Source organism: Lissotriton helveticus, chromosome 2_1, assembly GCF_964261635.1.
Source record: "Lissotriton helveticus chromosome 2_1, aLisHel1.1, whole genome shotgun sequence".
NCBI classification, from domain to species: Eukaryota; Metazoa; Chordata; class Amphibia; order Caudata; family Salamandridae; genus Lissotriton; species Lissotriton helveticus.
Window position 1 is genome coordinate 275,942,674 of NC_136059.1, and position 25,268 is coordinate 275,967,941.

Below are 25,268 nucleotides of genomic sequence, written 5' to 3' on the forward strand. Positions count from 1 at the left end.
TCAAAATATTAGAAGTGTTAATACATGAACCAGGCAGAGACACTGACAGACATCTTGCACAGAGGGAAGCTTGGTGGATTAAGTATTTACAGACTCTTGTACCAAGGGGGCTAAATGATAGGATTGAACTACTGTGCTTTATCTGAGCGTTCTTTCTCATACTGTATATCTGTTGGATGTTTGCCATTTTTTCACTTCTATGCAACTTAGATTGTGAGTGAATCTACTTTTGTCAATTGCAGCAGACACCCTCTGGTTTCCTCAGGATCGGGTAACACTATCTTCTTTACCACATGTTTCTTGCAATTTTATCACTTTGTGTTTTCTTCACATTCAATAATTTCTCCAATTTCTGTAACCTGCTTGCCTTGCTCGCTTGTTCCCTTTACCTTCCTTTACAAAGCAGCTTTCCCACTCATAGTGTCAGTTTTTGTGAGAGCACGCACTATTTTGTTGGGATCACTGAAATATTATCGACGGCCAAAATATCGAGTTGCCAAAATATCGTTGACTAATTATCGACTACAAAAATATCGAGTTTATATACTTATTTAACTAACTACAAAAATATCGAGTAAATAATATCGAGTCTATAAAATATCGACTTCAATAATATAGACAAACAATATATCGACTACAAATATATCGTTTGTAAGCTAAATAACCCTAACACTACAAAAATATCGACTACCAATATATAGACTACTAAAATATCGTTTTTGTGATTTATCGACTTCGGATTATACACATTATATATGTAAAATGATACATAAATAGTCTTGTAAAATACAGTACACAATCCTAATTATATATTATATATTAAAATACATTTTTTAAACACATTTAAATGTGTAAACATTTTTCCTACATATCATGAATACTTAGAAAATAATATATACATTTGTCGAAATTTTTCTACATATATTATCACATTATTAGTACATATATTTAAAAAGATTTAATGAACTAACCTGTTTTAATGCAAAACTCTTCACAAATGACCATTTCCACTTCAACAAACAAACCAATTAATTGTGAAAAAATTCAAAGTAGCCAATAAAATGCTATCTTTCTTAAAACATCCAATGACATTAGAGAACACAAAAAATACACACTATAAAAGGAGTACATGCTTACTACAATTTGTTGCTGCACAAGCTATAGAAAACAGAAGGCAACTCTTTGATCAAGTAGTTCCTGATAAATCGAGATTACTATTCAAGATTGCTACAAAATTAATTAAGTAAGTGAAAATGTATTATTATAATACACAAGTACTAGGCTAAAATTGTATGTATTTCTCCTAACTGTTTAAATTACATTTATTTTTCTCTTTTAACATTTGGTTTATAGACATCTCCTAAACACATCAAAATACGTGCTCCTAGTTATTTACCACTAAATACTATTTGCAAGTATATGTAAATGTTCTCTAATACACCAACTGCTGTTCTTATTAACTATTTTCTAATATCCTTTCTTTATTTACTCTATCTTCTTAACAGAATTTCTGATAACATCCGCATTCTACTCAACGAAATGTAAAGACTACACAATTTAAACAAGTAAGTATATGTGTACAATTCTAAAAGGCCCAAAAATACTAAAACTATTTTCTAAACACCATTTCTTGTTTATTCTATCTTCCTTACAGATATTCTAAACACATCCTACATCTACTAGACTAAAGGCAAAGACTACACAATTTAAAAAAGTAAGTATATTTGTAAAATTCCTGAAAGGCCCCAAAACGCTAAAGCTATCTTCTAAACACCCTTTTTTATTTCTTCTATCTTCTCTACAGATATTCAGAAAACATCCTACATCTCCTCTACCTAAAGTTAACACTACAGAATTAAAACAAGTAAGTATATTTATTAACTTCCTCAAAGTCCCTAAAGTTATAAATCTATGTACTAATAATCATTTCTTGTGTATTATTTCTTCTCTACAGATAATCACATTGCATCCTTCATCTACTCCACCAAAGACAAACACTGAACAATTTAAAAAAATAAGTATATCTAATAATGTCCTAAAATTGCCTAAAAAGCTAAATTTAATACTGCTTTCTCCAAAAAAAATGCTAAACATTTTTAAAAAATGGCTTATAATTTTTTACTTTGCCTACCAACAGGAAAACAAGAAGAACATACTAGAAATAAATTGAAAATAACAGTTTCTGCATTTCTCAACACCAGATTTACTAACTGTAAGTATAAACAGTGAAATATAAATGTGTAAAACACTACCAATAATATTTTACATTTAAACACGTTTCTTTCTAATCTTTCCTAGAACAAGTAATACAAAATGACTGAAGGTGCAGAATTTATTATGTCACAGAAAAATAATTTGTTGTTATGTTATATGGGGTATGTTTATAATCAAGAAAGACAAACAGGAAGAAAAGTATTCTGGAAATGTACCAAATACTATTCAAACAAATGCTATGGTTGGGCTACTACTGGAGACACAAATGTATTATCTACCAGAGAACATAATCACCCCCCCAATGTCACAGAGATAGAGATAAGGGATGCTTTAGAAACTATAAAAACAGCTAGCACAGGGAGTGACAAACCTACCACACAAATCCTAAAAGAAGAACTGTTAAAAATTCCTGCCCATGCTTCAGGGCAGCTACCCTCAATTGACTCCCTTAAACGCACAATAGCACGCACTAAAAGATTAACTACCACTACTCAACTTAACCCTACAACTTTTGAAGAAATAATAATTTCCCCAGAAATGAGCGTAACACACAGTAATGAGAATTTTTTACTTTTTGACAATGAAAGCCCCACCAACAGAATTATCATGTTTGCAACTGCAACAAATTTAAGAAAAATACAACAATGCGACCAATGGATGATGGATGGAACTTTTAAACCATGTCCCAAACCATTTTATCAACTATATACCATTCATGGATTATATCATCACTACAATATCCCTTTTATTTACTGTTTGTTACCTAACAAACAACAAAATACATATATAGAAATATTAAATGTTATCAAAAATGAAATCAATAATTATTTTCCCCAAAAAATAATTATTGATTTCGAAATTGCTATGATCAATAGCATTTTGAAAACATTTCCCCACACAGCTATCCAAGGTTGCTACTATCACTTCAACCAAAGTATATGGAGACATCTCCAAAAATCAACTTTAAGCATTCAATACTCAACTGATAGCAATTTTGCATATCAAGTTAAAAAATTAATAGCACTAGCCTATGTTCCAATTACTGATGTAGCGGAACACTATAACTTACTAATTGACAGCACATACTACAAAAAGTATGAAGACAAACTGGCCCCACTACTGGACTATTTTGAGGATACTTGGGTGGGAAGGTTACATAGATCTGGGCACCGACGCCAACCTAAATTCCACATACCTTGGTGGAATGTATATCTAAGTACATTAAACCAAGAGGCAAAAACGAATAACAGTGTGGAAGGATGGCACAATGCATTCCAAGCTACCACTAACAGAGCAAAACCCACCTTCCTAAATCTAATACAATCTTTAAAAAAAGAACAAAGCTACCAAGAACTAAGGATAGAACAATCTGTTACACAAATTGGCCCTAAACTAACAAAACAAACAAAACAAATGTTCAGACTCCTGCAAAGCCAAGTGACCCTATATCCTTCAACCAGAGGTTTAGAGTACCTATCACTGATAGCTAAAAGCCTACTATAAAGTATCATACCAAAACTAACAAAAACGTCTGATAATTACAGAAATTGTGAAATCCATAACATTTTCCATGTAATCATAAATATTACATATTTGTTTAATATATTTGTTAAATTTTAAAAAACATTTACTTAACAAATATGCAATATTTATAATATTAAACATTGCAATGACATTTAAATCGACATTTCCCACCCAAATAAAATAAATGTGAAAAACTTACAATTTATGTAGCAGAAGAAGAGGTCATCCAGCCACGTATAATCCATACAATACCTTACAATCCAGTACAAATCCTATTTCGGAAACCCTCAAAAACCCTAAAATAATATAATTTTTCTTAAAAACGCTCAAGGAAATCCCGATAATACAAGTGTGGACACTTTATTATTTAAAGTGATATACACACACCTTGTAAAAAATAAATTACGCATATTCTTCTCCCAATGCAATGCGACACCCTACAAATATCCCGAAAATTAGTAAAAGATGACAAAAATCGCTCCAGTAAACGCGGAGTAAACAAAGTGTGTTAAATTCATTTAAAAAATGAACATACACACACTTAGTTAAAAAAATAAGCAGTATGTTATCGTAATCCATTCCAAATGAACAACCATAAAAACCCGAAAAATCGTGAAAAAGATTAAAAATTGCTCCAGGAAATCACGAAAAAAGGAGATAGATGGTAAAATATTACATTTATTTGTAATACAAGCTTATCTCCAAAAAAAAAACGCATCCTTCCATGGAATAATACTGCGAAGTTCCGGTACCTGTAAAAAAACATACATTAAGTAACCCACCCACACAAACACCCAAAGATTCCAAAATACACATTAAAATTTATGTAAAACATGTTCAAACACATATCCTAAGCATAAAAAAATACTAGGCCTCTAACATACACGACGCCTCGGTAAAGACGAAGTTTCACCTAAAACATACCAAAACGACGACTACATACATACAATAACTCTAAAAACGTCGAATATAGTCTCAAACACTACTACTCTCTACGAAATATTAGTTAAAATTCCCCTTACCTTTCTCAACGCGAAGCAGCTTCCAACCGCGATCTTCTCCAGTCCTGAATGAAGCAAAATAACCTTACGCGGTCAAAAAGTAGTCCCCTTAAACTATATTAGAAAGGTAAACATAATAAATACAATGTTCTAATAAGAAATAAAATACATACAAAAACTTATAATTTCTAATAAAAATGTGTAACACTAATTACCATGTATTTAGCTTACATATCCGTTCTTAATTAATATTAAATAATATTTATAGAATATTATTTAATATTAATATTACTTTAAATATATAAACTGTATAATACATATCTTTTAAATATTTAATGTTAAATGATATTTATTATAAATAATTTTTCCTTTATTTAAGTAAATGTAGAAATGTATTTCATTTGTAAATTAATAGTATAAATAAATAATTGTTATTATTTATTTATATTATTAATATAATTTAAATACATCAATAGGAAATAAATACTATGACAACTCTAAAATTGATTTACTATTTTCAGAATGTATATTTTTTTATTGTAACAAATGTTATAATTATTTTAAAATTGTAAATTAATTTTAATAATTAATATAATATATTAATTATTATTATTAATTATCCCAACAATGTATGTAAATTTAAAACATTTATTTTAAAACATTATATCCAACTAAGTCATTGTTTTACTATTTCATATAGTATTAGGAATAATGTTTTTCTCCTAAATATTTGTATATATATAACAAGAATTATTAATTTTTTATTGTTTATTAAGAACATTGTATGTAATATCTATCAAAGTATTTTACAATGTTTTTTGTATAATATCTTTAAAACATATATTTATAGGTCGATTCCGATCCGGTAAAATGTGCTCCGAATCGTCGTACGGAGTGTTTTTTCCCCATACGAATCGTACCCGTAGACGTCCCGTACGTACGACGAAGTACGATCCGTACCAGGTGCCAAACTTCGTACGAGTCGTACAGGACTCCATACCACTCAGATCGCCGTACGAGTTTCACTCGGAACCAGCTGTACGCGACATCACTACGGTTCGCGGCTGGTTTTTACGACCCAGCAAGTACGATTCGTGTCGGGTACGCGCCGTACGACCCTTTTCCTACGGGAGCCGAAAACAGTCGTAAACGCAGAGTTCGTGCCGAAACACGTACGGAACGCCCTCCCCCGGGTACGGCACGTACCCACAATGATCGCAGGGGTTCGCGCCGTACCCCTGTGATAATGCGGGGTACGTGCCGTACACCCAGCGTACATGGGGTACGCACCGTACCCCATGTACGGTGGGTGTACGGCACGTACCCCATGTACGCTGGGTGTACGGCACGTACCCCGCATGATCACAGGGGTACGGCGCGAACCCCTGCGATCATGGGGGGTACGCGCTGTACGGTGTGTAGGTGATCCTGCGCTTTTCCGTACGAATCGACGTGTACCGTACGAATCGCGCCCGGGTCGGCCGATCGGGATCGGAATCGTCCGGTCGTACGGCGTCCGTATGAGTCGTACGGAAACGGCTCCGGATACGAATCGTACGGACGGGGATTTTACCGGATCGGAATCGACCCCTTACTTTCTTATGAGTTTATAATAATCTATATATCAAACATGTATATTTAATAATATTAATATATAATATATTAACATTATTAAATAAATATTGAACAGTCTGTTAAAAAAAATTGATTATAATTTGTTCTAAATATTACAATTTGTCACCCAAATATAAATATGTTACAAATTGTTATGTTTTGTATAAATACAGTACAAAATATATGTTTAGAAAATGTACATTTATAAATTACAATAAATGTAAATGAACACATTCTATTTTCCTAACTACTTATATTGAATATTAATTGTTTTGACTATTGTACTGTACATGTTATAAATACAAATTGACAATAAAACTTTTAAAAACATCCATGTGTACTTATTTTCCTAAGATTATAACACAGTCATGTAAATTTTTCTGTGAGGGTGCTGAACACTGACCAATTATATTTTACTATTCTTAGTCCAGTCAGACAAATATCAGGGAAGGTGCTGGACACTGACCAATTATAATGGATGTATGACGTTACAACGCATACTTTTACACTGCATACCTTTACATCAAAATTTTTACAAAGCAAAAACCATAACAACGCATGTATTTACAACGCATGTTGTTACAACGCAGTTACCTTTACAACGCATACCATTACAACGTAAGTATTGTAAAGTATATATTAATTTTTTTAATGTAAATTAATTGAAATTAATATAATTTAATTTAATTTAATTTAATTTATTTAATTTATATTTATTTTTATTTTATTTTTACCCTGTACCCCTGTACCCCAAAAACCCAAAACTGACCTGGCCTGAACCCTAAAAATACCCCTTTACCCAAAAACTAAAAACTGACCCTGAACCCTAAAAATGCCCCTTTACCCAAAAACTGACAACTGACCCTGAACCCTAAAAATACCCCTTTACCCAAAAACTAAAAACTGACCCTGAACCCTAAAAATACCCCTTTACCCAAAAACTAAAAACTGACCCCGAACCCTAAAAATACCCCTATACCCAAAAACTAAAAACTGACCCTGAACCCTAAAAATACCCCTTTACCCAAAAACTAAAAACTGACCCTGAACCCTAAAAATACCCTTTTACCCAAAAACTGAAAACTGACCCTAAACCCTAAAAATACCCCTTTACCCAAAAACTAAAAACTGACCCTGAACCCTAAAAATACCCCTTTACCCAAAAACTAAAAACTGACCCTGAACCCTAAAAATACCCCTTTACCCAAAAACTAAAAACTGACCCTGAACCCTAAAAATACCCCTTTTCCCAAAAACTGAAAACTGACCCTGAACCCTAAAAATACCCCTTTACCCAAAAACTAAAAACTGACCCTGAACCCTAAAAATACCCCTTTACCCAAAAACCCAAAACTGACCCTGACCCCTAAAAATACCCCTTTACCCAAAAACCCAAAACTGACCCTGAACCCTAAAAATACCCCTTAAAAAAAACCAAACATATTACATTTTAAATATAATTATATACTTACCAATACTTACGTTGTAATGGTATGCGTTGTAAAGGTACCTACGTTGTAAAAACATGCGTTGTAAATACATGCGTTGTAATGGTTTTAGCGTTGTAAAAGTTTCGTTGTAATGGTAGTGCGTTGTAAAAGTTGCGTTGTAAAGGTTGTTTCCCATTATAATTTACTATTCCAACTCCAGTCAGGCATATATCAGGGTAGGTGTTGGACACTGATTCTAAATAAATGTTCCCACATATTATTTGTGATTTACACTATATATAATATATTTGATCATTTAGTACTTTTCATATAAAAACGTTTATTTTTGGTAATAATTTATTTGAAAAATATTACTTTTAATTAATATTTTTATTCTAAATTTGTTAAATTTATTTGCAAATTTGTATCTTGTATGACCTATTTTTGTAATTATTTTTCACATATTTAATTATTTTATTTTTGTTATAAAATAATATTTGTTATTTTCTGATCATTTATTTTTTTATGATCCGTTTTTTAATGTATCTGTATATTGTTCTAAAATTAAATAGATTTAACTATTTCTTAAATATTTTATGATTGTAATTCTTATATCATTTTTCATCTTCTTTTATTAGCAAATGTTTTTTAATTAATATTTGATAAAATTATTTATAATTATTTTTAAATATTATTTTATTTTATAAATATGTTATTAACATAATAATAATTATTTATAATTATATATTTTTTTTAAAGTATTTGATTAAATTATTAATACTTATTTATAAATATTAAAATAAAAATTTTAATTCTTTTTTTGAATAAATATTTTTTTTTATTTTTAATTAGGTATTTTACATATATTATCCCATATTTATCTATTATTTTCTTATTTTTGTGAAGATTTTTATATAAATTTTTTAATTTTTAATACATATTTTATATAAAATAATTATATTTATAAACATTTGTATTTTTTTAATTTTATACTACATTTATAGATTTTTACACTTTTTATTACATATTTTTAAATTACTCCCCACCCTTATCCCCTATTAACCCAACATCCCGCTCCTAAACATTAACATTAATTTCTATATTTATATAAATATATATATAATTTTCTAACATATATATATATATTTTTAAGTTTTTTTCCAATTTTTGAGTAGATTTTTATATTTTTAAATAAAAAAAACATTTTTTCTGTAATTTTTTTTTTTTAATATTTTTTTTTAAATATACAAATATTTTATAGATTTTTACACTTTTTATTACATATTTTTAAATTACTCCCCACCCTTATCCCCTATTAACCCAACATCCCGCTCCTAAACATTAACATACATTTCTATATTTATATAAATATATATAATTTTTTATATTTATTAATAATATTTTATTAACATTTTATCTATACTTTTTCGATATTTTTTACTATTACTACATATCGATATTAATACTACTCGATATTTTTGACTCGATATTTTTGTACTCGATATTTTTTTCACATTAAATAATACGATATTCTTTTTTTCGATATTTTCCTATACTCGATATTTTTGACTCGATATTTTGTCCTTTCGATATTTTGGAGTCGATATTATGACTAGTTACCATTTTGTTGTTTGTAGGAGTATTCACTCCGTTTTCCACAAGCTGAACCACCGCGCAGCAACATTTCTCACTTTTTTATTCATTGAGCAACACTATCGTATTCAGAGATGTTGGAATTTGCTGGTCTTCGACTGTGCACTAGATAACTTATTTGGCTATGAGTATATACACTCTAAGATGGCGGCTGTGTTCAGTCCCATCGCTATACTTAATATGAGTACCTAGCAGTATCACTCCCACGTCGAGGTTATTGCCGCCAGCGGGTTGGAACGTTCATACGCAGTTTTCGCGGCAGTTTGAGGAGAAGTTTTCTGTGGCAGGTAAGTGTTGTCTTGCGCAGTTTTCATCGTCACAGATTATTTCTTAAAGCTCCTAACAGCATCTGCTTGTCAGTGGTAGGTTCCCTACAACTGGTTTCATTATGTTTTATAGGCGTGTTTCTCACTGAGAGTTTACAACACGGCGTTTATGATGGCATGTACTTCGTGACTCTCTCGGAAGTTACAGTTAAACACCCCACCATTGGCATCCATTTTTCAATCAACAGTTGGCATGTCAGGTAATTAGCTTTGAGCTTAGCAGCAGTTTGACAAGTTGTATCCTCATTGTTTTCTCATAGGGTCACTGAGTTAACTCCTGGTTTATTCACTGTTTTACCTGCAGCAAATTGATCAGTAAGTGTTCACCAGTTTTTTACTGATTTGGAAGCAGTCTTATCTGTTTTCAGGCAGCCATTTGACTAATTAGGCACCGTTCTTTCCATCATCAGGGACCGCAGCTGTGAATATCTGTTCTAGGATTCCACCAGTGTTCAGGTCAAATGTGAGTGGCCGCTCTGGTCTCAGGCGGCTTGTATTGTTGTTGTTTTATTCACTACCACTTTGCACTCTTTCATTTCACAACATCTCATTAGAAGTTTGCTCTTCAGTCACACTTGGTTAATTCATCCTTTTCACAGAGGTGTTGGCCCTTTTATTTCTTCATGCAATTGATAGTGGTAGCTACACCAGTCTTGCAGATTTTCGCCACTAACTCCTTTGTTTATTGGCTGGCAACCCTGGTCGCTTTTGACGCTGTTTTCTATCAGTTTATCTACCTATAGATTTGTGATTTCATATAAATTCTTAGTAGGCTCAATTCTCTATTATATGTTCCTTGTTTTACAGTGCCCCCGAAGAAGGGATTGCATCCCGAAATGCATTGGGCATGACCATGAATACAGTACAATAATGCAGCAACATGATTATATATGTTTGTTGACTTAAGATTGTGTCATGACAGTATGTTCCTGACAATAGCAACATAATGTGTTTTTTCCCTTTTTTATGGTTTCTCTAACAATGAGCACAATGCTTGTATGTTGTATCGTGTGATTAATTGCTTTTGACACTAAAAAGCAGTTGAACTAAAACTCCAAAATCTCTTTGATTCGTGTTTTTCATGCAATTTGTTTAGTTGTTGTTCATATCTTTAATACTTTAATTCAAGCAGTGCGCCTGGCATACTGGTGGTGATCCACCAGCTTGTTTCCTCTTTTCCTTTGGCTAGCAACCGTCCCACCAGGCAGCACGCATCAGTTGAGTACATTCCTTAACACTTGTTAAGCATAAGATTAAAGGGAATGCACACACCTAGGTATTTTTTCTTCATTTTCTTGTTTTACCATTCTGTGCCTGTCTCTGGTACCCACATCTGAGGGAAGTTGACAGTTGTGTTGTTTGTGCATTCACTCAAGACAGTCACACAAAGGGAGCTGAGGTGTGCCCAGCATATCCTAATGGCCCATCACCAGGCTGATGGGCCTATCTGAGCTAGAGTGGTGGGAGGAGTTGTCACTGACACCTGAATAGGTCTGTGCCTGTCCTAGCACAATGCAGTCTCCACTCTCTGTAGTGTGTCTGGACCCAAGTCAGGGAAAAGAAGGGTCTTGTGTACTACAAAGACTTTACTTTGAAGTTAACTTACTTCAAAGGCAAACATTGGTATAAATACTGGAGCTTTGACACCCTCACTTCAGAAAACATCTGGACTAAGAGGAGATTCTGCCAAGAGAACGAGCTGGAGAAGCTGTAGGAGGGGAACTGCCACTCTGTTGCTGTGTTGAGCTGGCCTGCTGCTTACTGCTACTGTCTTGGAAAGTGAAATGACTGGACTTTGCTTTTTTTATCCTGCTTGCCAACATTCTCCAAGGGCTTGTGTGTGCTTGCTTCATTTTAATAAATGAAAGACTTCACCTGGATTCCCTGGACTCCTCTGCTGGGAGTTCTGACCTGTCAAACGGTGCAAATTCCAGTTCTCCTGGATGTGGCTTTGCTGCAAAGAATCTACTCACCACCCTTCAGCGCCTGTTTTTCCTGATGCAGCACTGCGGTGCAGTTCAAAAACCAATGCACTGCTGCAGTGTGTCCAAAAAACAACGCAGTGCCTGCTGTTAACCTGACAGTTTGCCACAGCCTGCGTCCTAAGCATTGTGTCTCCAACGTCCGAGACACCCGCTCCAACTTTGACGAAGGCCCTGCAGTGTGACTGAAGAAATCGACACACCACTTGCCATGCGGCTGGAAAATCGATGCAGCACCTATTTCGCCATTGCCGCATCAACCCAGCCCGTCTGGATTTTCGACAAATCACACAAGTGAGCCAAGTTCTCCATCGATGCTGCCCATCTATAAGGAACCAAGGCTGCATGTCCGAAAACTAATGCACCACCTCCCCTTACATTAAGGAACCAACGCATCACCTTCCCTGACAGTAAGTAACCGATGTATCACCTCCCCTGTGCTGCAGTAAGGAATTGATGCATCACCTCCCCTGGCAAGAAGGAACTGATGCATCAAATCCTCGTTTGCATCGTTTTGCTTTCCTGGCACCTTACCTCCATGTACTTTGTGATAAAAGTGACACGTATATAGTTTCATATGGACTGAACTGAACCAACTTCGAAAAAAGTTGCAGAAAGTACAAAATGCAGCCGCAAGACTCCTATTGAATCAGCCTGAATACCAGTCAGTTTCTAATACAATTCGGAAACTCCATTGGCTTCCTGTAGCAAGCCACGTTAAGTTTGAGATGCTCTGCAAAAGAAACAAGTGATGGACGGAATGCTGGACAATGCAAACATTCACCCCCAGTCACAAGGATCTGTGTTAAATCCATCATTCTTTTGCTCACTTCACCACCCCAGTTTGGACCCAGCCATATGCAAATCAGTCTTAACCCTGTTTCTTGTGGGAACAGTCCAGTCCGAACAGCCAAGCCAGGTCATCCCTGGACCGGAAACAAGCATCCCGAGGCCGGTTTCAGGGCATCACCCATCATCAGCCAGGCTAGCTTGAATCCAGTGGTGTAGTGAGTACGGGACCCACGTCTGGGCATATCCTTCCCACTTAGGGCAACATATGCAAAAGAAACAACTGATGGATGGAATTCTGGACAATGCAAACATTCACCCCCAGTCACAAGGATCCGGGTTAAATCCATCATCTTTTTGCTCACCACACCACCCCAGTTTGGACCCAGCCATATGCAAATCAGTCTTGACCCTGTTCCTTATGCGAACAGTCCAGCCCGAACTGCCAAGCCAGGTCTTCACTAGACCGTAAACCAGCATCCTGGGATTAGAGTTTTCATCTGTTCCCTGCGCGCAGATATGCATGCAGGGAAACAAATAAAAACTTTGCTCTGACTTTCAGGAGCCCCCTGACTTTCAGAGTAATGTCAGCTCCTGCATGAGGTGGGGAGCCAGCTCAGACCAGGGAGGCCATGAGGCTCCCCCTGCAGTCCCTGTGCACACAGATTCAACATCCTCCCCCATGGTGAGGACACCCAGATGATTCTCACAACGAACCCACAGCCACCAAGAGCAACTTCCATGATTGGATGAAGGCGGTCACCACTTGGATGAAGGACAGTTGCCTCACACTTAACTCAGACAAGATGAAAATCCCTATCCTGGGCTCCTCGTATTCGCCTGGGATGACTCTTGGTGGCTCACAGCACTTTGATTCCCCACACTCCCACAGGCCACGCCCAGAACCTGTTTATGTGGGATACTTGTAAAGCGCACTGTTACTCTAACCGAGTGTCCTGGCGCTGTAGACCTCTACTCCTGATCCTCAATGAACCACCAAATCAATGCCGTCTCATCCTCCTGCTTCCACACGCTCCACCTCATTTGTAAGATCTTCAAGTGGTTCCCCACATAGTCGAGGAAAACAGTCACCCATGCACTGGTCTGCAGCAGACTCAACTACGGCAAAAACACTCTACACCACCCAGAAACTCCCTAAAAAACTGCAGACCATCCAGAATGCCTCCACCAGACTCATCCTGAACATCCATGCCACAACCACATCACCGGCCACCTGAGAGACCTTAGCTGGCTACCTGTCAACAAGAGAATAACCTTTAAACTACCGAAGCATGCTTACAAAGCCTTCCACAACTCTGGACACCAATACCTCAACTACTGCCTCTCCTTCAACACTCCAACCAGACATCTCCGCTCCAATCAACATACCCTGACCACAATCTCATGGATCTACAAGGCCACGGCAGGAGGAAGATCCTTCTCCTAACTTGCAGTGAAGACCTGAATTTCCCTGCCTCTGCACCGCAGGCAATCACCATCACTGCTACAATGTAGGAAGGGCCTCAAGACCTGGCTTTTCAACTGAATGCCAATCCCAGCCCCTCCCCCCACCCAGCGCCTTGGGACCCTCATGGGTGAGTAGTCACACTTTATAAGACTCTGATTGATCAGGTGAGTGAGTAGGTATGTGAGTAGCTATATGAGTGACTGACTCAGTGTGTGAGTGTCTGTATGGGTGTATGAGTAGGTGTGTAAGGCTGTATTGGTGAGTGAGTGGGTATATGCATGGCTATATGGGTGGGTTAGAGATTATGTGAGTGGCTGTATAAGTGAGTGGATCTGTGAGGGCTCTATGGATCAGTGAGTGGGTTTTTGTATAGATCTGTATATGGGGGTTGTGTGGCTGTGTATTTGAACGTATCGGAGGTTGTATGGTTGTTTGAGTGGTTCTGTGGATGACATCAATAGTGATGTCATGTCATTTGAGATGTCATCAGTGATGTCACTGACCACGTCATGAGTGATGTAATATATGAGGTCATAAGCAGTGCATTGCTGGGGTGTAAGTTATAGTTAGATCAGGTAACTCTTACTGCTGAATTTCTCTGGTTTTGTATGAGTGAAATGTGAGCCTAAATATAAAGTCCCTGTAACCTTTATTTTTTTTCACTGAATTTCTCAGTTTTTTTAATTTCAGTTCCTAACTATAACGTCCCTATAACCTTGGTATTTTTCAGTGTATATGTATGATTTTTTTAATTCTACTTCCTAACTATAACATCCCTTCAACCTTTGTTTTTTCAGTGAATTTCTCAGTTTTTGTCATTTGAATTTACAACTCGTACCTGGAACATTTTAGAGTGAGTGTGTGAGTGACTACATTAGTGTTTCAGTGGGTGTGTTGGGGGCATGTGAGCATCTGAATGGGAGTGTGAGTGGGTGTTCTAGTATCTGAGAGGGCCTGGGAGTGGCTATATAAGTGTCTCACTGGGTGTGTGAGTAAATGTGTGACTGCCTGAGTGAGTCTGTGACTTTTTGAGTAGGTGTCTAAGTAGGTACATTAGTGTCTGAATAGGTTTGTGAGTGAGTGGATGACTCTCTGAGTGTGTGAGTTTCTTAGTGAGTCTGTCACTGAGATCATCAGTTTCTGAGTGGGTATGTCAGTAAATGTCTGAGTGGGTTTGTGAGTGAGTGCATAAGAATATAAGTGGGTTTGTGACTGGATGCATGACTCACAGAGTGTGTCTGTGAGTGGATACATGAGTGTGTGAGTGTGTCTCAGAGAGGGTGTGTGAGTGTATGACTGAGTCTGTGAGTGGGTGCATGAGTCTGAGTGGGTCTCAGACTGGGAGCATGAGTCTGTACTTGGGTCTGTGTGTGGGTGCATGAGTTACTGAGTAGGGCTGTTAGTGGGTATATAATCCTCTAATTCAGTGAGTGAGTGGGTACATGAGTGACTGAGTGCATCTGTGGTGGGTGCATGATTGTCTGAGGGAGTTTATGAGTGGGTGCATGATCTCTAAGTGGGTCTGTGACTGGTTTGTGAGTCTCTGAGTGGGTCTGTGAGTGATTGCATGAGTATCTCAGTGGGACTGTGAATGGGTGCATTAGTAATGTAATGTAAAATGTTCTTATATAGCGCAAACTGCCACCCAACGGGTATCCTGGCGCTATTTGAGTGAGTGGGTATGTGAGAGTGCAAGTGGGTGTATCAGTCTCGGAGTGGGTCAGTGAGTGGGTGCATGAGTGTCTCATTAGATCTGTGAATGGGTGCAGTCTTTGAGTGGGTCTATGAGTGAGTGCATAAGCCTTTGAGTAGGTGAGTGAGTGGGTGCATGAGTGTGTGAGTATGTCTGTGATTGGGTGCATAAGAATATAAGTGGGTCTGTGGGTGGTTCATGAGCGTGGACTCAAAGCTCTCAATGACCAAGCAAGTCAACGCCGTCTCCTCCTCCTGCTTCAACACCCTCTGCATGCTCCGCAAGATCTACAGATGGATCCCGACAGATACAAGAAAGACAGTCACCCAGGCCCTCTTCAGCAGCAGACTCAACTACGGAAACGCCCTCTTTGCGGGAGCCCCGACCAAGCTCATCAAACGATTACAACGCATCCAAAACGTCTCGGCACGACTGATCCTCGACATACCACGCCACGGCACATCACCCCCACCTGAGAAACTTGCACTGGCTCCCCATCAACAAGAGGATATCCTTCAAGCTCCTCATCCATGCACACAAGGCACTCCACAAGACCGTCCGAGCCTACCTCAACAGATAGCTCTCCTTCTATATCCCCAACGGCCAGCTACACTCCGCTGACCTCTCACTCGCCACCGACCTGCACATCCAAAGAACAACCACCGGTGTGAGATCCTTCTCCCACCTCGCCGCCAAGACATGGAACACCCTCCCACTGAGCCAACGACAGACCCAAGACCTGCTGACCTTCAGGAGGATACTCAAGACCTAGCTGTTCGATCAGTAGCACCCCCCCAGCGCCTTGAGACCCTCGTGGGTATGTAGTGCGCTTTACAAATGATTGATTGAGTCCCTAAAAGAATCTGTGATTGTGTGTGTGAGTCTCTAAATTGGTCTGTGAATTGGTGCATGAGTGTCTCAGTCGGTCTGTGAGTGGGTGCATGAGTGTATGAGTGAGTTTGTGAATTGATGCATTAGTGTGTGAGTGGGAGCATCAGTGTCTGAGTAAGTCTGTGAGTGGGTACTTGATTCTTTGAGTGGGCTGATGAGTGGGTGCCTGAGTGTCTCATGGGGTATGTGAATGGGTGCACGAGTCTTTGACTGGGTTTATGAGTGAGTGTATAAACCTCTGAGTGGGAGAGTGAGGGGTTTCATGAGTGTCTGAGTGGGTCTATGAGTTGGTGCATGAGAATATAAGTAGATCGGTGAGTGGATGCATGACTTTCAGAGTGAATCTGTGAGTGGGTATATGAGTGTCTAAGTGAGTCTGAGTGAATCTCTGAGTGGATACATTAGTCTTTGAGAGGGTCTCTGGCTGGGTGCATGACTCTCTGAGTGGGCCTGTGAGTTTGAGCTTGAATGTCTCAATGGGACTGTCAATGGATGCATACGTCTCTGAGTAGGTCTGTAAGCGGGTGCATATGCCTGTTGAGTTGGTGAGTGAGTGGGGGCATGAGTGTCCGAGTAGGTCTGGGAGTGGGTGCTTAAGAATATGAGTGGGTCTGTGAGTGGCTGCATGACTCTCACAGTGGGTCGTGAGTGCACGAGTATCTGAGGTGGGATGTGAGTGGGTGCGTGAGTGTCTGAGTCAGTAAGTGAATGGGTGCATGAGTTTCAGAGTAAGTCTAAGTGACTGTATAAGTACCTAAGTGAGACTAAGGGTGGGTGCATAGACATATTCATTTAAAAAAAATTGAAGATATTCGCAAATTCATAACAACATATTTTTGTGAATTTGATGCAAATTACACAGGGCCACAGTGACATTCACAGCGACTTTGCAAATATCTATAGTGGAAACAAATGTACAGTTGTTATAATTTTATTCCTAAATATAACATCCCAGCAATTTTTTCTTTTTTCCAGGGAATTTCAATATTTATTTTACATTTTATTTTCCAAGTGCAATTTTTAAATTTGAGAGTGGGTGTGTGAGTGGCTGTATGGGTCTGTGAATAGGTGTGTGAGTGGCTATACGGGTCTGTAAGTGGATATGTCCATCTGTATGCGTCTATGAGTGTCTTTGTGGGTCTTTGACTGGGTCTGTCAGTGGTGCTATGGGTCTATAAGTGGGTGTGTGAGTGGCTGTGTGGGCTCGCCACTCACCCTCGTCTTCATTGTATATCTCAGACCTGGGGGTAGGACTATGCTAAGCTCGGGTTTTTTGCGAAACTACGCGCTATGCAAATTGCACGGAGCACAGTGAAAAAACGCGTAGCTGGAATCTTTTGCTTGCTCGCGGTCCTTAAGAAACCTTCGTATCATGTATCTAATACAAAGAAACACTCGCACTCCAGAATCGTGGTCACAAGAAATCCGCTAATCACGGTAGAAAGTAATTCCTTTCTTCTTCTTTAATCCCCCCCTTCTTATTAACTAAAATATAGCATATATGGACAACTGGTGACTTTGGGCCTTAAATTGTGGAATATGTTGCGTGGAGGTTTGAATCAAGGGCCACTTGGCCAAGTGAGATGAAAGTATAGAAAGGCTAACAATTGGTGGGAGCATTTTGTACTTCGAACCCCAAAACAGTGATACCCACTTAGGCTTTAAAATAATTTACGAGAGGAGAATTGTGATTTCATCAACACTGTTATGACGCAATACTAGTGACATCAAACATGAATTGAAATGAAATGTAATTGTAAATATTTAATTATAAATGTACAATAATTATGAATTGTGAATATGCCTTTAATAATTGTGAATGTGCAAATAATTACTTGTAGAATTACAGGATGGCAAGAGAGTCTGTCATTAACATTTACCAGAACGATTAAGATCAGAGGGGTCCTGACATGCAAGTCAAGTTTTGTGGTGTATATGCTAAGGTGCCCTTGTGAAAAGATATATGTAAGGAGCACTACACTACCTGTCCACAAAAGGATACTCCAGCATAGAAGAGCCATTGTCAATAAGGATGGCAGTTATCCGAAGCTAGGCACTTTGAAAAAGAACACCAGGGTGATCCTACAACAACGAGATACAGTTGCCTAGCACAAGGGCCCAAGAAAAGGTGAGGCGGGGACAGAGAAAGAGAACTGAGGAATTGGAAACATATTATATCCTCGAACTAGATGCTAAGGAACTTAGTGGTTTTAATCTAGACAGGAGTTATTTACATGCCTGTACTGCTTAAGATATTAATGAAACATAATTATACATAGTGCCTTTTGGGGTTAAAACATGCATGTTTGAAGAACAGCAACATTTCCAAAGAACTATGAATGATGTCTTTCCATGTTGTCAAGTAAGCAGTTATTGCAGAGGATCTTTGGGTCATGAATGGTCCCACATATTGTGCACACACATGTGAAGATCAAATCACCATATATCTGCCTGGCATCTAGAGGCATTGACAGTATTTTGCCAAGTCTCAAGAAATGTGCTGCTCTCATTGCTGCCTGCATCTGATTGTGTCTGAGATACTCCAAATGAGGGTCTTTTTTTAATGGAAAATGAAACAACAGTAAAAAAAATCTTGAAAGTGATACAAAAATTGAGAGCAAGATGTGGGAGAACCTGGCCACCAAATTGTGAAATATATACAGGCAGAAGGAGCTTTGTCGACCTAGAAAAGACTTAAGAATTTTTACACTGTGTGGTTGTGTGTAACATGAAAGAAGAAATACAATGAGTTTGGAAGGAAACAGCCCATATAGAGCACAGGACAAATCCTCTAATATGTTGATCCTGACAGCCAAACCATTAAGCAGTGGAAGAGGTGTGGCACAGCGGCCAGGGTGCCTGACTCTGTCTAGTTGTCCCCGAAATCAAGAACCCTTAGCCCAGAAGGGCATGCACACATTGTAGCACTCTCTGGCCAGGTGTGGCCAGAGAGCTTAAATAAACGGGCGGTGGTCGTTCGGGACTTCCAGCCCACACCACTAACTAAGTGTAAGCATTATTCATTCTGTGGTCTTGTGGCTGGCGCAAGGCCGTGAAGAGGGGCCACGTTACACTGGCGACGAGGGTGGGCATCTGTGCCCATGAGCTGAAGCTTCCTACCTCAGCCCGAAGTCTGGTGCCTGTTGCAGAGCATTGTTGTAGCACCTCTAGGCCGCGCTGACAGCCAGTGCGCCCTTGCTGTGCCCCGAAAGTTTCTGACACAAGGAAGCGCCGAAGAGAACACGCTTCCCTTGCACCGACGAGGATGCGGCATGCCCTGCTGACTGCCACCCATATCCTACAACTGAGCCCGGGGTGAGTCATAAACCCCACGAGGCTCTGTCATCGTACGCACGCGCATTCCCTTCAGCCGGTCTTGCTGCCTGCCGCAGCATTCTGGCCCCCACGCGATGCCGATTTCCAGATATGCTGAGTACCCTGCTGGCCCAGGAAGGTAACTACGCTCCAAATAAGCACCGTGTGTGCTCATCGTCTTGTTTAAGTCAACCCCTACAAGTACCCCTCTATGTGCCTGCTGTTCCTGACAACACCTGCCACAGTGTGGTGTCCACAAGATGACCTACCCAGCGTTCCTAGCAAGGGCAGACCACACAAGCACCCCAAGACGAAAGGAACAGTACACTTACCCAATTGGCCAAGCAGGAACAGTACACTCCAGGTCACATTCTGGTGAGGGAAAAGACAGTCCCTGCTCAGGAGATCAAGTCACTGCTGCCACCAAGATACACCCATGTCAGTCCCAACGGCAGCTGCGCCAGTAGCCCAGCAAAATGCGCCACTTGCACAACACAATTAACTGAAGATGAGGAGAGAATCTTAAACTTAGGCCTTAAATTTGTTCCCTCAAGAAGGACAGATTTTACCAAGTTAAAACTAGAGGCATTAGATTTTTGTAGAAAGATTAGGCTGAAAACATTCTTTGCGGGATCTGAGACAACTGCTGGTAAGGAAACTACCGGACTTAGAGTAAAATCGAAATTCATGCCCACCTTTAATATACCAAAGGAGGTCTATGCGTATGAACAAGCTGTTCTATCCTCGATCTTAAAATTAGAGAAGGCTAAAAAATATAATCACAATAACATCAGTGAAGGTCAGTTAAAAGCTATTCAGAGCTTGAAAAAAGATACGTCCGTGGTCATCAAACAGGCCGATAAAGGCGGGGCTGTTGTGATCTGGCCCCGAGATATGTATCTGGAAGAAGGGAGATCACATGTCAATAATCATGAATGGTACAGGCCAGTCAAAGATGATCCAGTAAAGGAAATTCAAGGAAAAATTCTAAAAATCATTCAAATGGGATTAGATGACGGATATTTGGGTCCCAAAGAGTTCGAATATTTAAACAAAAAATCGCCTAGGACTCCCATCCTTTACTTCTTGCCAAAGATACATAAGAACAGCTCTAGACCACCAGGACGCCCCATTGTTTCGGGGTGTGACTCGGCATTAGAACCCGTCTCTAAATATGTTGATTTTTTCCTTAAGCCTTTCCAACAAGAGGTGGATTCGTATTTAAGGGACACCACCGACTTTATAACAAAGATTGAGGACACAACATTTGATGATGAGATCCAGGTGATGGCGACCCTAGATGTCGCATCGCTTTACACACAAATTCCCCAAGAGGAGGCACTTGAGGTGATGGAACTATACCTCGAACAACGAGAACGTCCCCATCGCGTCCCTACCCAGTTTATTGTTCAGCTGGCAGAGGTGACCTTAAAAAACAATTATTTCAAATTTGAAGACAAGTTTTACGTTCAAGTCAAAGGTACAGCTATGGGATGCCCATATGCTCCGGAGATGGCTGTACTGTATATGGCACAGTATGAAAAAAGTTTCGTTCAAAATAATAACCCCCACAAGACACACATTAAACAATGGTTGAGGTACATTGACGACATCTGGCTCCTGTGGCAGGGGAGTCAGATTGAGCTCAATCAATTCTATGACTGGCTCAATACCAGACATAGAGTATAAAGTTTTGCATACAATCAAGCAAAATAAGAATGACCTTTCTAGATGTGGAAGTCAGTGTACATGAACACAAACTTAAAACATCATTGTATAGAAAGGAGACTGACAAAAACACAATCTTACACTTCAGGAGCGCGCACCCAAAGAGCCTAAAAGAGAACCTCCCCTATGGGCAGTTATTGCGCATTAGGAGAAATTGTACCGAGATGTCCGATTTTGAAAACCATGCAATGGCCTTCTGCAATGCGATGACTAAGAGGGGTTACCCCAAGAAATTGTTGAACTATTCAAAAAAACGGGCTAGGTATACGCCAAGGGACACCTTGTTACAGGTGAAAGAAAAGAAAGAACTAGAAAGATTGGTATGTGTTACCACTTTTGGTCCACAAACTAATCAATTTAAACAGATTGTGCTCAGGAATTGGCACTTGCTAGAAAACTTTGAAGTCCCCCTGCAGAAGCCAATATTTGCAATGAAAAAAAACACGAGTATTGGACAACAGATTATTAAAGCAGATGTCTCTATTCCTAAACCGAAAAGTGATTTGATTTCTCAATGGAATTTAAAACCTATACAGGGCCATCGCAAATGTGGCAATTGCGTGGCATGTAACCATACCATTGAAGGTTCAGAATTTAGCCATATCGGAGTGAAGTGGAAACATGAGCATTTTACTAATTGTAGAACTAAGAGTGTGGTGTATGCCATCCGATGCCCCTGCAGTAGAATACATATTGGCAAAACGAGTCAGCAGATCAATGCAAGAATAACGCAGCATAGATCTTGCATAAAGAACAAAGTTACTACAGCACCTATGGTGGAACATTTTTTGGAAGAGAAACATGGGGAAAATGATTTCCAATGGACTGTTTTATCAGTAATGAATGCCTCTAATTGCACAACAGATATAGAAACAGCTTTGTTGCGCAGAGAGGCTTATTTGATAACGAAATTCAACAGTACGATCAGTGGGCTAAATACCATGAGTGAAATAAATAGAATTTGAATACTAATAGGATGAGCATTAAACACAATCTTTTAAAACCAAAAATGATGCGGCTTGATCACAGAATACCACCTTGGCTCCAGGCCGATTTAGCCACATAAATCAGTCCTACCCTGTAATTTCCATCGACCAGTGCAGGCAAATACAGTCATGTTAGACGCCTGGCACTATGAGGTACTACCAAACCCATAATGCATTTGGGCGGGAATTGGCCACCTGATGAGTCACATGACGCCAGAGAGAGCAGAAAGTAGCGAGTGAGGGAGACATGGGGTCTGCGAGAGGAGAATAAGCTTTGGGGACACATTCATCAATTTTTGGTGAGTGCAATACGCTCGACAGTAGTTTAAGTATAGTTTATAGTCTGAGCGAGTGGAGACTTACGGCCACACTTTTACTTTGTTACAGAACGCAAATGATGGACAGTTTGTGCGTTTAAACCGCACTTCACCGTAAAGCTGGTGGAATCCAACGAGCAACTAACAGCTCATTAAGGTAGTTTTTAACCTTATTTTCCACCTACACATTATCGTTTTAACGATTGGAATTAGTACCTGTAGTAAATTAAAAACGCTTGATTTCAGAGAAAAGCTTCCTGAAAGTTCACGTTCCCCAGCGTGTGTATTCATAAAACGAAGTCAAGTCTGACTACACAAACTCCGCCCCGCCCTAGGTATGTGGCCTCATTTACTGAGATTCCTGCACTGCTCTAGATGCCTTTGTTTTATACGTGACATTTAAATGACACAGTCTTTGATGATACACTGATATAAGAAAAATATGTTCCCCTGCAGGCGACGGGCGGATGGCTCCTGCGCTTCAAAATACATTTTAAAAAAACAGCAGAACATTTAAAAAGACAAGATATGGCAAATCAGTCATTCAGGTACAATGAGACATGAGGGAATAAAGTGCAGTCATTTAATTAGAAAGAGGGTTTCCTTTTAATAATCACATTTTTGTCAAAACATTTTATTTATAGATCTGAATAGTAAAGCCCTGAAGAGAGTTTGGTGATTTAATACCTGGACTCGAAACGCGTTGGCACAAGCCTCGTAGTACACCGAGGCGCAGTGATTTACACTCACATGAACCCGACAAACTGGTCTCTTTTTTGTTTGAAAAACTTTATTGTTCAAAATGTATTGATGTGACAAATGATGTTGAAAATTATTTTTTCATGTCATGGTTTTGAATTAATCTTTGATCAACTTGTATATGTGTTTTGACAAATATCACTTCACTTTTGTAGAAAAAATGTTTATGATTATGATTTATGTCCTTTATTGATATAATTTATTCTTAATTAATCACAGTATTTTGCTATGTGGGTTAAAGCTGAAATGACAATGTTAACCTTTTTCCACATATGAATACACTTTCAAAAAAAAGAAAAGAATGAATGGATTGATAATTAAATTTCCATGGTAAAAAGAAGAAACGTGTTTATCTATTTTGCTTTTAGTAATTGCAAGAACCAAATATATTAAGGGTAGGCTAATCTTTTGTGTTTAAAGTCTATTTGGCCCTGCTTACTCTTTGTCCCTTGGGCCTAACTCCTTCTTTTGCTACCTGCACAACACGTGGCACAGCCCACGTCCCAGCATTCACAAATAACCGTGCTGCCCCCGTTCAGCGAGCTAATTGATCTCACCACAGCATCTCCCAGGTGGACAGTCTGGATTGGCAGGCTCAACAACTACTTCACTGCTACTTGAGAGACAAACGGTGAGGTTAAGAGGTCGTTACTGCTCCATTTTGGAGGGGAAGAGATATATAAGCTGTTTTCTCACCTCCCGAACACCGGCGCCCCCACCGATAATGATGCAACAGCCAGGGCGCTAAATGCCCACTTCGACCCGCAACTCAACCCGGACTACGAGCGCTTCAAGCTACGTCAAGCTCGCCAGAAGGAGGGTGAATCGATGGATGCCTTGCACGCTCGACTCCGAGAGCTGGCCAGGTCCTGCATGGACGACGGTCAGAACAAAGAAGTACGAGCTCAAGCTATCCAAGGGTGCCGCAACAAACATCTTCGGACCCTCTTACAACGTCAGCCAGGGATCACACTGGAAGATATTCTTATCTTAGCAGGGTCGCATGAACTATCCGATGCCAGGGCAACAGTGATGGATGCCGCACTCGCCCAACAGGCAGAGAAGCCAGCAACGATCAAAACTGAAAGAGTGGATGCATGACGGACCCCGTCCAGAGGTACCCGGGAGTAATGGCCAACCAAAAACCCACTTGGACCACGCTGTGGCTACTGAGGGAATGAGGAACACCCACCAGAAGAATGCCCCGCACAGGGTCGGATGTGCTCCAAGTGAGGCATCCCCAATCACTACGAGAGCGTTTGCAGAGGAGGGACCCAAAGCCGAGGGGCTCACGGAAGATGACCACCATCGAAAGCAGTACAACAATTAGCGCTTGAAGAGGCAGACGGCCCAAAACCGACAAAGACGCAAAAGAAATCAGAGGCTGTATTTGGAAGACTCCTCTACCGAAGACGACAACGAAGTTTATCTCATATCGTTTGCCAGTGACCTCAAAGAAAGACGGAGACCACAACCTACGTGCGCCAGCAAGATTGCGGGAACACCAGTCACAGCCCTAATCAGCACAGGGGCGTGAACGTAATGGGGTGCCAGCAGTATAAACAGTTGAAGCCAAAT